This window comes from Rhineura floridana, chromosome 7 (assembly GCF_030035675.1).
Source record: "Rhineura floridana isolate rRhiFlo1 chromosome 7, rRhiFlo1.hap2, whole genome shotgun sequence".
In the NCBI taxonomy this organism is placed as follows: domain Eukaryota; kingdom Metazoa; phylum Chordata; class Lepidosauria; order Squamata; family Rhineuridae; genus Rhineura; species Rhineura floridana.
The window spans coordinates 76,058,977-76,067,021 of record NC_084486.1 but is presented as its reverse complement, the minus strand read 5'-3'; the positions used below and the strand labels follow the sequence as shown (position 1 = coordinate 76,067,021).

The 8,045-nt window shown below is 39.2% G+C and overlaps 1 long non-coding RNA gene across 1 annotated transcript; it reads right to left on the bottom strand.

The window, feature by feature from the left end:
• Nucleotides 1-670: 670 nt before the first annotated feature.
• LOC133388428 (uncharacterized) lies at nt 671-4,809 on the bottom strand. Its single transcript, XR_009763803.1, has 2 exons — nt 4,554-4,809; nt 671-1,835 (listed from the first exon to the last, which is right to left on the bottom strand). It is a non-coding gene; the product is annotated as an uncharacterized LOC133388428 (long non-coding RNA).
• Between the last annotated feature and the right edge of the window lie 3,236 nt (nt 4,810-8,045).

The window sequence follows — 8,045 nt, the reverse complement described above, 5'->3', positions numbered from 1 at the left end:
TCATCAGTCTATATAAAAAGGGCTCCTGCCAAATTTAAGTTGGATTCTCCAATTTTTCAAGCTTTGCTGTACCAGGACTTTAAAAATATGAAGATAGCACTGAGCCATGCCTTCTGTTCACAGCATACAGGCTAGTAGTAAATTAAAACAAAGCTGTACAAATGGGAAGCAGGTAAAAACATGCCTTAAACTAATTTCTGCTCTGCAAAAACTATGCTACACATACTCCCACTTAGACTGAGTACATACTTGTTTGTAGTGCAAAAATGTAGTTTTTCTCAATAAAGAATCTGTCATGCTTATCCTCAACACACTGCTTTCAGTCTTGATTGTAGGTAGATCCTGATAACCAGACATGTGGGTGTGGTTACTTGATATGTGTTTGAAAACCCACCCCTTGTGATCTTGGTATATGTCCACCCATATGATTGGGCAAGTGTGGATATACCCAATTGCTGGGGCTATCTACACCTGTTTTCTAATGGGTACACTGTGGCGTAGTGCAGAATTGGTCTGCCATGAATTTTAATTTCAGAATGAAAGCAGTTCGTCAAGAAGTGCTTGTCAGAGCAAAAAATATGCAGTAGACCTAGATTGTGTCTAGAAATACCTAATCTGTATATGTGACCAGGTGGGGGGGGGAAGCACTCAGTTTCCATTGATTCTAGAATCAAATGTTGTGTGTACACAGCTTTAGTCATTTCATAACCAAGTCACTCAGACCTCTCAATGGCTTTACATTTCTTCCAGCTTCAGGAGATTCACAGCTGTTTTTAACAATGTTATTTAAGCCTGACTAGAGAAAATCTTCAAGGAAAGACATACCACAGGAACAACAGTGGTACTTACAAGCCTGTTTTAGCCTACATATCTATAGGAATAAATTCTGGTAACATTAGTATGGATACCATACTAATGATAAAAGAATTTGTGTGAATTCATATTCATTAGCTGCCCTGTAATTTAAACAGTTTCTTTCATCTCCTGATGTGTTGGATCTCATTAGATAAGGGACAGATAGAGTGATGAACAGCTGCTCTAAATAATAGCTGCTGATTTTGTTGTTGCTGCTGCTTCTGTCAGATTTCAGGGTTGTTAGTTGTTGTTTGGCAAGTCCACAAATATTATATAAAGACATCTTCAATTTTTCACCTGCCTCCCATAAAAGCATTTCTCAATTCTGGTTGAAATTCAGATGTGGTCTTGGTCACTTTTTGTAAGAATAAGCTACAAATGAAAAAAAAACACCACACTTTCCCCAGCAACTTTCAAAAACAGTTGATGCACATTGTACTACAGGGAGCCATAGAAGTAATGTAAACAATCCATCTTGCTCTTCCCCAAAATATCACAATACACAATGATACCATAATAAGCTACCATATTGCTGTACTAATATACCAGGTGCAAACCACCCACTGTAGGCTCTCAGTTTAATTCTAGGAAGGGGGGAGTTTTCATTAGTCAACAGAAAACTCCAGAGATTTGCAGTCAGACTGTGTGTATACGAAAAATGAACACAGTCTAAAAAGCAAATTATCTAGTGACTCTCCCAGATAGTTTGAGTTTTGTATTGTTTGCACATAAATGGCATCTAGGGGCCAGAGCCACACTATACAGGATGCCATATAGTTAATTAAAAGATGGTCTGTTTTTAGTGATGAGCAAATTCCCCTTAGTTTGTCAGAATCAGCTTGGTATAAGATTTCTTAGCAAGAGCTTGGGAAAAGCTCATATGATTCCTCTTCTGGCTTGTAAAGTTGGTGCATGTTCCTTGATAACACTTTTATTGTCCCTCCTGAGATGCATTTGGGAATCCGACCACCACTCCCACCCTAAACAAAAAAGACAACAGGGGACAAGAGAAGGTTTTCAGTCTGAATGGGAGGAACAGCAAACACGCATTTTCAAGAAACAATCAAGAGAATTGACCCAAATCGTACACTTGAGATGAAACAGTCTCTCTCTTTTTTAAGTTTTCTTCACTTGAATTATTGCCAAGAAGTACTTGCATTTGCAGTCAGTTTTAAACTGTACTTCAAAATGTCAGCAAGGTTTTATCCAATTTCTGAACCTCAGTCACCCAGCTGAGACAGAGCTAAGTAAAAGTTCTCCAATTCTAATTTTAAACCTCCATTTAAACTGTGGTGGTTACAGGACAGATGACTATGCCCTTTCCTCCTTGCTGCTCCTATGCCTAGAAGCCCATCTTAGATTTACTTGATACTGTTCCTGTTCCTTCAAATCATTCCTCAGAACCAACATTTTCCATATCTACTAAGTCCAGTTCAACTTATTCCCAGGAAACTATCTATAAGATTGGGCTTTAAGTCTGGGTGGTATCTCCAGACCAGGAGGACAACAATAGCTTCCTAAAGGATCACCTAAGAGGTAGTTAATACACATTGGCTGCAATCCAATACAAACTTACCTGGGAGTAAGTCCCACTGAACCCAATGGAGCTTACTTCTGAGTAGACAAGCATTGGATTGCAGCCTCTGGTATTTGGTAAGTAGGATAGTTGATTAGAGTCTTAGGCTGCAGATCAGCTGATCAATATAGTTGTGGTCTTAGCTTATCCTGTATACATATATCTTACGTTTTTATTCTAGGATACAAGCGAAAACAAAATTATTTCACCAGCATTCTAAGGCTGTACTTTTTGAAAACTGTATGCCCATCTAACATCCTACCAAATCTTGAGTTAAAATATAAGACAAAGGAAACACAAGCCAAAGAATGGAAGATAACCTCCTGTCTATCCTCCTGAAAAATTACAATAATAAAACCAACAAAGGCTGTTCTTTCTCTCTGTGTGTTTTGACTACACTGTATTCATTTGCATTGTCAGCCTAAGTATTTCATATGGCAAGGATGTGGTATTCATTTGGCTACATGTTCATCTAGCATGTTATACTCTTCCTCCCCTTAAATATTAGGCAGGCGCCAACTCTGTTATCTTTTCAGCACCTTTTGAAGACTTTCCTCTTTCAACAAGCCTTTTGAGACCTTATCCTAGTCTGTGTCTGCGTTGGAATTGCTTTTTAAAAAATTATTTAACAATATGTTTTCTAACCCTTCTTTAAAGATGTCTTTAAAGCTTTTTTAAAAAATGTTTTTAAAGTTGTTTTGTTTTAATGTATTTTAAGGTCTGTTTTTATGATGTTTTGATGTGTTTTTAGTGCTTTTCTTTGCTGCCTTGGGCTCCTGCTGGGAGGAAGGGTGGGATATAGATCAAATAATTAATAAATAAAAATAAAACATGGTTGAGGACATCATGAGTTTTAATACACAAAACTACACTCAAAATATAAATGTGGGGGAAATTATTTATCAATTGGGCTTTCCAACCTGCTGCTCCCATTGTAACATACTTGTCCTGTGGAAAGCCTTTCCTGGTATTTGGGAAACAGGAAAGCTCTGGGCTGTGATTTTTGTGGGTTTTCAGTGGAAATGTTTGTAGCTCAGTATCAAAAACTGATCATCAATATCTTTTTATGATCTATGTCACAATATTTAGCTTTCGGATAGCACTTTAATGCCAGGCCCAGCCTCCAAGAGTTCTTCTGTATCTTTAAAAGTTGTGCAGTGGGAAGGGAGAATTCCACCTTGTGGTTTTTCCCATTACAGTGTTGCAAGAACACCTGCACTTGGCTGACCTTCTCTTCTCCTACAGCATCAGTCTCAGGCCCTGAACCTGGCAACCCTAGTTATGATTGTACGAGGAATGTAATCAAACTTAACTTTGTAAAAATTAACAATGTAAACAGTCATTGCCTAACTCTAGCTTCTGACAGAACTCATGCTTTTTTAAGCAGTCCTAACTCCACTTACCTGTGAGTAAGCCCCATTGAACTAAGTGACACTTACTGCTGAGTAGGCATTTCTAGAATTACAGTGCAAGCCCTCAGAATCTCTCCCCCTTTCTGTCTCTTCACTAGCTTTCTGATTACTGCTTCCTTCTGCCCATCTCTCAAAGATAGCAGTTTTCACTTGTCTAAGCCCACAAAAAGCTTGAACTCCATTTAAGTTTGTAAAACAAACTTATTTTTTAAACATCAACAGTTTAAACAGTCCATTCCTAGCTCTAGTTTCCTGACAAGTCTCTCTCACATTTTTTAGGTACTCCATTTACTTGGGAGTAAGCCCCACTGAACTCAGTAGGATTTACTTCTGAGTAGACATTTTTTCTCCTTCCTTCCCTCAAGCTCATTGCTAGCACAGATGCTCCATTTACCTGGGAGTAAGCCCCACTGAACTCAGTGGGATTTACTTCTGAGTAGGCATTTTTAAAATGCAAATGTGAATCCTCCAAAGTTCTCTCCTCTCCCCCATTTTTTCCTCCATCCTTCCCTCAAACTCACTCATTGCCAGCACACAGAAGCACTGCATCCAATGGGACTTACTTCTGAGTAGACTTTTTAAAAATTGCAGTGTGAGCCCTTCAAAGTCCCCCCCCATTTTTGCCTCTTTCCTTCCCTCAAGTTCACCTGTTGCCAGCACACAGAAGCTCTGCTTCAGGCTGGTCTCCTGTCCCTCTTTCTTGCCCTTACCTTATTCCTCTTTCCCACTCTGCTCCGTGGCTCCAGCAACTGACTTTTCTTTGAGCTGATTCCTGATTGATGGCAGCTGCTGCAACTGCTCCTGCTCCTAGAACAAAGCTTCATGCTCTCCCTGGGAAGGCAACCTAATTGCTCATGATCAGCTGCATGTGGACAGCATGCAGGGATAATCAACATGTGAAGGAAAGACCTCTTTCTTCAGGGGACTGGTACACGTGGTGATTTTTCAAATTACCACATGCAGACTCTTTCTCCAGAGCAGCTGAACCCAGGTACAGGGGGCTTCTACCTGGGTACAGAGTAACATGTGAATACCCCCAGGGATTTAACATTTTCCTGGAACTCTAGATTTGTATCCCTCATTCCATCTTTTGGAAGTATAAGAGCAAATTCAGCCTTTCATATGTTGGTCTATGACACTCATAGACTTCAAATACATGCCACCAATGTGCTGTCATCTATGTACTGGTAACCTCCAGACTGGGTTACTGCAGACTAGACTATTGCATTCTATCAGGAGCTGCACCAGAGGTTGGCCCAGAAACAAAATGCAGTGGCCTGACTGCTAACTGGATCAGAAATTTTTGGGTTGCCAGGTCCACTGCCTGAGACTGATCCTGTACCTTTAGGAGAAAAGAAGGTCAGCCAAGTGCAGGTGTCCTTGCAACTCTGTAATGAGAAAAACCACAAGGTGGAATTCTCCCTCCCCCCTCCACAACTTTTAAAGATACAGAAGACCTCTTGGAGGCTGGGCCTGGCAACCAAGAGGTCTTCTGTATCTTTAGAAGTTGTGCAGCGGGAAGGGAGAAGTCCACTTTGTGGTTTTTCTCATTACAGAGTTGCAAGGACACCTGCACTTGGCTGACTTTCTCTTCTCCTAAAGATACAGGATCGGTCTCAGGCCAAGAACCTGGCAACCCTAGAATATTGACATCATATGCTATTGCTGAAAGACTTGTACTGACTGCCAATTTGCTACAGGAAGCTAAGTTCAAGGTGCTGGTACTGGTGTACAAAACCAGTGTAGGACCAGCATACCTAAAAAATTGTTTCATCCCTTATTTACCTAATTGATCTCTGCTCTCTACAGGAGGAGGTCTTCTGCAGATACCATCTCATCAGGCAGGATGGAAGGATCTGTCAATTTCGGGTCTCTCTGCTTCTCATTTTTCCAATCTTAAATTCAGTTCTCCACATTTCTGCAGCAATTTGTGATATTTTAAAGAAAATCATCATGAAATTTCATCAGCATTTTACTGTAGCTTTCTACTAATGAACACATTTTTGTATGCAGTTTTTACACATGTACACATTTTTGGAAGTAATTTCCCCTAATTTCACATGGTTTTGTATATTATTTTCGCTATTTATTTTATACACACTTTCCCCAGTATATGCATTTTTGTAAACACTGGTTGGTTTGAGAACTGTATCACAAAATTCGTAAAAGTGCAAATTTTGAAGGATTACTGTGTCAGTTTTCACTGTTTCAGAAAGTAAAAATTGGATAGATTTACCTTTATATTTCAAACTGAATCAAATTTCTCCCCCTTCCCTGCTCATCAGGAGTTCTTCTCCACATGGTGTTGGAATAGGTCCTTTAGTGTGGTGGCACCTACTCTTTAGAACTCCCTCCCATTACATATCAGGGAGGTGCCATATATATTATATGTTTGGCCCCTAATGAAGACCTGCCTTTTTCAACAAACCTTTTAATTAGAAATTTTTACTTCTACAATTCAGATCCCAGTCTGTATCTGAATTGGACTTGAAATTGTTTTTAATATATGTTTTTTATTGTTTATGCCTTTTATTGTTAAATCACTTTGGGATGTTTTATGGGAAGTGATTCATAAATGAAACAAATGTCAACAACGATCTACTCTACTTTTGCCAGCACAAAAAAGATTATTTGATTTAAAAAAAAAAAAAAAATGTTTGCACAATGTTTATCTAAACGATGTTTGACATTGCATCTTGTGAATTTTGGATATGGGTCCAGTAAACAGCACTAAATTTATTTATTTTATTTATAAAAATATTTGTATACTGCTGTTTCATTTAAAATAACAAAGCAGTTTACAGCACATTAGAAATAGAATTTAAAAAATTAGAAGTACAATAAAAACAAAGGTCAACTGTCACGAAAAAAGCATCTTAATTGCCTGCAGAAGCCTGGCAGAACAGAAAGGTTTTCAGCAGGCACTTAAAAGTTAAAACAGAAGGTAAATGTAGTAGAGGGTTGCCAGGCTCAGGGCCTGAGACTGATCCTGTATCTTTAGGAGAGGAGAAAGTCAGCTAAGTGCAGGTGTTCTTGCAACACTGTAATGGGAAAAACCACAAAGTGGACTTCTCCCTTCCCGCTGCACAACTTTTAAAGATACAGAAGACCTCTTGGTTGCCAGGCCCAGCCTCCAAGAGGTCTTCTGTATCTTTAAAAGTTGTGCAAGGGGAAGGGAGAATTCCACCTTGTGGTTTTTCCCATTACAGTGTTGCAAGAACACCTGCACTTGGCTGACTTTCTCTTCTCCTAAAGATATAGGATCAGTCTCAGGCCCTGAACCTGGCAACCCTAATGTAGTATATACAAAAATTCATGAATATATTACGTTCAAATGTTGGATATCATCCCAAGAAATATAAGGATGAAGTCAGATGTACCTACCTCCAGAAGTGAGTATAGTTTTTTTTATGCTAGGAGAACAAGCTCTTGTCACTCTTCTTCTTCCACCTGAGACACATGAAACTGATCATGAGCTTTCTCTGGGCCCCTTTTTCCCAGTTGCCTGGCATGTTTGTTTATTTCAGTGTTCAGCTGAACCTTTTATAAACCAATCGTTAAAAAGAAAACCTTCATGACTGACAGATGGGCTATCCAATCAATATCTTGCAAAGCCAAATGGAGAGGTTGTCTCATGATTGATATAAGGGTCAGCCAATCAGCTCTCTGAGATCAATTAAGTGTGGAATCGTGGATGTTTAATGCCAGTCAGGGAAAAGTGTGCATCCACAATAGACTCATTGCTCAAGCTAAATGTCTTCACTCTAAGTACCTGGCAGCCCAATTCTATGTTTGTTTACTGAATAGCCCCACTAAATTCAGTGGGATTTACTCAAGTATACACATAGATTTTTAAACTTAAAACTGCAATCCCATGCCCTTTTGGGAATCAGTCCAATTAAAATCAGTAGGATTTATTCTGAGCAACAACATGCATCAGATGGGATGTAAAAGCATAAGTGCGTCTTCAGTCTCATTAATTTTCTTAGCTTTTAAGCATGTGTAACTTGATCAATTCTTGGATTCTCTTTTAGGAGCACTGTGAAATCTGCAAAATGTGAGCTTTAAGTCAGCCCCCATATACAGTACTTTCATCTGCTGGTGATACTGCCATCTGCTCACATTTGCTGGAAGGGAAAGGCACTTTGTTCATTCCGCAACCCATTTTCAGATATATACTATGGGCAGGAGAAAGACATAAA